We start from the raw sequence: 6,182 nt of genomic DNA, 5'->3' as shown, positions 1-6,182 counted from the left end.
GGATGGAGGCCTGATTCCGCCCCTTGCCAGTCTGGTGCCCTTGGCTAGCATGCTTGCTCCACCTCCCAGACATCAGCCCTGTCCTGGGAGGGGTCAGAGCGAATGTACAGTCCAGTCCTCCTCCTGGGGTCTCTACATGGTAAGGTCTTTGGCTTTGGGGGTCTCAGAACATATCAGCAGGGAGATGACAGGGTCTTCTGCATAGTCATCCCTCATGGAGAAGTAGGAGCCCTCTCCCTGCCAGAAAGGAAGAGCAGATCACTGCTCCCCACATCCTCAGAGCACCACGAATGGGTATTGTGGTGTCATGTAGTGAACCAATTGCTTCCCTGCGGAAGGACTTCTCAAGAGGAATGAAGGGACCTATGCTTAGGTTAAACAAATGAGTTGTCAGTTCTAAATTGAAAAGAAGGGAAAATATATTATGATGTTATTTGTCAAAATAGTTTTCCTTTCACAGATTCTATTTTCAAAAAGCTATTAGTCTTATGAAATATTATGAAACATTACTCATGAAATATTATTATTAATGTAGCTTGTATATTCTGACCCCCTTTGCATGGACATAAATATGAATAAATAATAATGAGTGGCATTATTTTATATTGCAAGTTTTTATTTATTAAGATAGTTGAAAATATTCTGGTTTAACATTAACTCCAGCTGCTCTATTGTTCAATTATTCCATCCAAAATATTATAAATAATAATCGTGACTGCTTTTAATGTTATCCCTTGAAGGGAGTAGATTACCTTCCCAGTGGAGAAACATTCACCATCCACTGAGGTTGATTTAAGGGAATAGCTCTTCTCATCCTGTGCCCTTCATCCTCCTTGGGATCCCAGGATTGGAGAATTCCCAGTTTGGGGTTGCCTTTCCATTCTGTGCCATGTATGTTGTGGCTCTAGTCGGCAATATCACTCTCCTTCATGTAATCTGAACTGATCCCACCTTGCATGAGCCCATGTACCTCTTTCTGGCCATGCTGTCTATCACTGACCTGGTCCTTACTTCCACACAACCTAAAATGCTGGCCATATTCTGGTTTCACAATCATGAGACTGAATACCATGCCTGCCTCATCCGGTTGTTCTTCATCCATGCCTTTTATTCTGTGGAGTCTGGATTGCTCATGGCTATGGCCTTGGACGGTTACGTGGCTATCTGCTTCCCACTGCATCACTCTAGTATCCTGACCCCATCCGTCGTGGGTAAACTGGGGTCAGGTATGCTGATGAGATAGCTTCTGTGAGTGAGTCCCTTTTGTTTCATGGTGTCCAGGATGTGCTTCTGCCCCATTTGGATCATCCCCCAGCCATACTGTGAGCACATGGCTGTAATGAAGCTGGTGTGTGCTGACACTAGGGTTAATCATGCATGTGGGCTCTTTGCAGCCTTCTCTGGGGTTGGCTTTGATGTTATTGTCATCAGTGTATCATATGTGATGATTTGGAGAACTGTGCTGTGGTTACCTTCAGGTGAAGCCCAGTTCAAAGCTTTTGGCACATGTGCCTCCCAAGTCATCTTGGCTTTTTATGTCCCTGCTTTCTTTACTTACCTCACCCACTGCTTTGGATATCAAGTGCCCCAAATGGTACATGTCATGTTAGCTATTCTCTGTCTCCTGGTACCTCCCATGCTCAACCCCATCATCTACAGAGTTAGAACGAAACAGATCATGGACAGGGTTGTTCAAGGATGTTGTAGAAAAGACCCTTGAGTCAAAGCTTAGGGATATAACCATCCCAGTCACCCCACTGATCTGGGGACATAAATATAGAAGGCTTAACGTGATATTGCATGAAGAAGGCAATGGCAACCCACTCCAGTACTCTTGCCTTGAGAATCCCATGGATGGAGGAGCCTGGTAGCCTGGTAGGCTATAATCCATGGGTTCGCTAAGAGTCGGACACGACTGAACGACTTCACTTTTACTTTTCTCTTTCATGCATTGGAAAGGAAATGGCAACCCACTCCAGTGTTCTTGCCTGGAGAATCCCCCGACAGAGGAGCCTGTTGGGCTGCCGTCTATGGGGTCGCACAGAGTTGGACACGACTGATGCGACTTAGCAGCAGTAGCAGCAGCAACATGATATTGCATATTGTCAGAAGATCATCTCTATGAACAACTGACTCAGAAAATAGCCATCATCCTGAAGGAACAGGGGCAATTTTCAGGATATCCTGAATATGATTCTCTGAAAGAGGTTATCGATATGAACACAGGGTTGACCTATGTTCATCATCATCCGAAAAGAGTAAAAGACATGCTTACCTATCAAATTTGTGAAGATCTGAAAAGAATATGATCTTCCACAGACAAACAAGATGACATTTCCTTTTGAATGGTTGGTAGAAGGATAAGCTGGTATACCTTGTGATAAAGGAATTTAGAAATTTCCATGGAAACTGTTTAAAACTTCTGTATTTTCCCCAAGCTTGGAATTTATTTATAGTAATAGAATGTTAAAAATGATGTACAAAGACATATATGGATTCATTATTTATAAAAATAAGAGCAGGAAAACATTAAAATATTGATTTATAAGAAACCAGATATAGTAATGATCAATTGAATGTTATTTATCATTTAAATACTGTATTTTCAAAATGTGTAATGGTGTGGAAATGATCAAGATATAATGTGAAACTGAAAAAAGATTGCCCATATGGCTGATTTCAATTCTAAAAAGGAATATAGGTGCATAGAAATGGATTCAGGAAATGAATCCAAATGCTATAACTTTAATGATAGTACTGAGATTTGTGGAATTTGATGTTCTTTTTGCACCTTTTTGTATTTCTCAAAATTATTCATGATTGAAAAGTTTAGTTTCAGTGTGAGAAAAAAAAGTAATTGAAGTAACAGTAAAACTATACAGAAGAGGTTAATTCAATGCCGAAGCCTAAGGGGGCGGCGTGGACAATATGAGAGCATTAGGGACTCGGTAATAATTTCCAGAAATATAGACATAACATTGCTGCCATACATAATATTGCTCACAGTATCTTGAGACTGCTAATACTGAGAATTAGGTAGACTAAATGCTGGTCTCTCTTAACAAAATTTGCTGATGCTCTGCTGATAACTGATTTCAAATGAAACTTTCGAAAAAAATTGAGAAAGGAGCATCTCCTTGAAAATAACTGTTGTAGAGTTGAAGGTAGTAAGAAGGTCATACAAATTTTGTTATTTATTAATATTGAATTTCCTTTTAAATGAAAAATTTAAGGTATATTAAAAACTACATGTCCTTCATTTTTTTCTTATTTTTTTCAACTTTTTTGAGTTGTATGAAGCATACATATATTTGCACATATTTACTGCATACATTTTGATGAGCTTGGACTTAGGCGTATACCTCTGATACCATCACCACAATCAAGGTGATAAACATATGTGTCACCTTTACTGTATCTGTATTTTTATTCTCATGCACTACTCTCTTGTCAAAGCCAATGGTGAAGAAGGTCCTAAAATAGAGACTTTTATGTTATTAAAACCAACATCAGATGAAGGTGCTTTAAGAGAAATCAGGAGTATTTGTTTTTCACAAGAGAAACAGCTAATGGAGAACCCTTCAGAAATGAATACCCATGGGTATTCTGAAGGACCATTGTCAGAATTCCTAAATTTTAGAGTTCTGAGGAACCATGATCCCCTTATTAGCAAATCAATAAATAATTCTGATTCTCTCTCTTTGTCTTTTAAAAATTATTTTATGGCTGTATAACTTGAAACAATAAAATGCAAATATTTGTAATACATAGTTTAATGAGTTTGTGCATGCATGTTTAGTCTCTTGAGTGGTGTCCGACTCTTTGTGACCTTATGGATTGTAGCTTGCCAGGCTTCTTTGTCTATGCAATTCTCCAGGCAAGAATACTGGATATGTGGCCATGCCCTCCTCCAGAGGATCTTCCTAACTCAGGGATTGAACCCAAGTCTCCTGTGTCTCCTGCATTGCAAGCATATTCTTTATCTACTGAGTCACCTAGGAAGCCCCAGTAGAATGAGTTCTGACTCATGTAAATGCCCGTGTGGGTACCAGCCCAATTAAGATATAGAACATTTCTATCAGTTTGTAAAAATTTTTGCTGCCTCTTTGTATTCAAACACCCACTTCATCCCAAGCAGGCAATTCCTGATCTAATTTCTTTCTCTATATATTATTATTTTTCCTTCCAAAACTTGAGCCTTGTCTCTAGCTCAGAATACAGCTTTTCAGATTCATCCATACTGTTGCGTGTATGAGTGATTCATTTTCTATTATTGCTCAATAGTATGTTTTGTTTTTTCTACATACCTCAATTGTTATCTTTCTCCCTTCCTTCAGCCCTAATTTACATATGCTCTTATATCTATATAAAATATGATACATTCATTTTTCATTTATTTGAACTTTAAAGCAAGTCAGTTTTGATTGAAATGTATTTAAATACATGTTATTCAATAGAGAATCTAAAATATATACTATGACTAGGAAAAAATAATGACATTATTCTACATAACTAAACACGTATCAGTGGCACCCCACTCCAATACTCTTGCCTGGAAAATCTCATGGATGGAAGAGCCTGATAGGCTGCAGTCCATGGGGTCGCTAAGAGTCAGATATGACTGAGTGACTTCACTTTCACTTTTCACTTTCTTGCATTGGAGAAGGAAATGGCAACCCACTTCAGTGTTCTTGCCTGGAGAATCCCAAGGACGGGGGAGCCTGGTGGGCTGCCGTCTATGGGGTCGCAGAGTTGGACACGACTGAAGTGACTTAGAAGCAGCAAACACGTATCACTGTAAAAGAAGGCATTTATTCAACAAAATAAATTATTTTCTTTGATTCAATATGTCATATTTTGTTTAATTTATATTGGACCATGGATTTCTGGGAAAACTTTCTCATATCACTAGCATTCAAATTATCTTCCATTTTGCTCACTAGGAGGATAAAGACAAGCTTTCAGCATCATCTCACTAATGACTTTCTGCTAATTATTCTTAATGGTGCTAAAAGCTTTCAAAATTTCATGAGCATGCCAACATACTAAACTTCTTGTTAAAATGAAAATTCTCTTTCATTATGTCTGAGGGCAGGCCTGAATCAGGAATTTCTGACAACAGTTCCGCTCTGAGGCCCTATTTTGTGCAAGACTTTAATACATTCTGCACTTTTAAAGGCATGTTGGAATGCTCTTTTCCTGAGATTACTTTACATGGCACCCTTCAGTAATTTATACTTAGTTAACAATTCTAATTGGTTGTTGAACTTTTTTGCATATATGTTTCTCTTTGCTAAAATACATAATTCAATGTTAATCAGAAAAATATGGATTTGAGGCTTAAATGATAAATTTTCTGTGTGTTCTGCCAGTGTAAAATGTCTCTCTGTTTTTTTTCCGTTTACACTCCATTGATAGATTCACTATATATACAGAATTACTAGGCTTTAAATAATTTTCTTTGAACACTTTAAGGTTAAATACAGTGAATGAGAGTAAAGTCAGCATTCTGGTTCTGTGTGTCTACACTCTAAAACCTTAACCTCTCTGTGCCTTAGATTCTCTACCTGTACAGTGAGAAGGTTGATACCTATTTCATTGGGTTGTTGTAGAGAATATATAACTACACAGTTTAAAATCCTCTAGAGTACAATCTGGCACAGAGAAACTACTAAACAAATGTCACACATTTGTTACTAGGCCTGAGTAGCCTAAAACTAAATGTTGTCTTTCTTTTGAAGTTGATAAGTTCCATATTTTAAAGCCTTAGTCTCCAGTCTTTATCCTGGAACTCTGAAATTCCACAATATTATTTTCACAAATACGTTTTCTTTGTTTTTTCCCTTCTTTACTGAGTACTGTTTTATTGGACAAATGTTGCAAAATTTCATTAATCTCTGATTGACAGATACTTGGGTTTCTATATTTTAGCCGTTATTATGTACACAGCTACTTTAAATATGCTCTTTTTCTCAACTGAAATATAGTTGAATCACAAAGTTATGATATTCTTACTTTTTGATGTAAGTATTAACCAATTACTTGTTGTATGCAACTTGAAGTGGACCTGCTTTATCAAAATATGCCTGACTTTGTTAGAAGTAGCCAAAAAGATTCCTGATCGGGTTGTCCTCAGTGCCTGAGGGCCCCAGGTGCCCCACAGTTTTTTTTAACACTTAGAG

General features: G+C 37.8%; 1 pseudogene; it reads left to right on the top strand.

The window, feature by feature from the left end:
* Nucleotides 1–956: 956 nt before the first annotated feature.
* LOC133261001 (olfactory receptor 52R1-like) lies at nucleotides 957–1,720 on the top strand (annotated as a pseudogene).
* The last annotated feature ends 4,462 nt before the right edge of the window (nucleotides 1,721–6,182 follow it).

This window comes from Bos javanicus, chromosome 15, assembly GCF_032452875.1.
Source record: "Bos javanicus breed banteng chromosome 15, ARS-OSU_banteng_1.0, whole genome shotgun sequence".
NCBI classification, from domain to species: Eukaryota; Metazoa; Chordata; class Mammalia; order Artiodactyla; family Bovidae; genus Bos; species Bos javanicus.
Note: the sequence above shows the minus strand (reverse complement) of the source record. Positions and strands in the feature narration are given on the sequence as shown.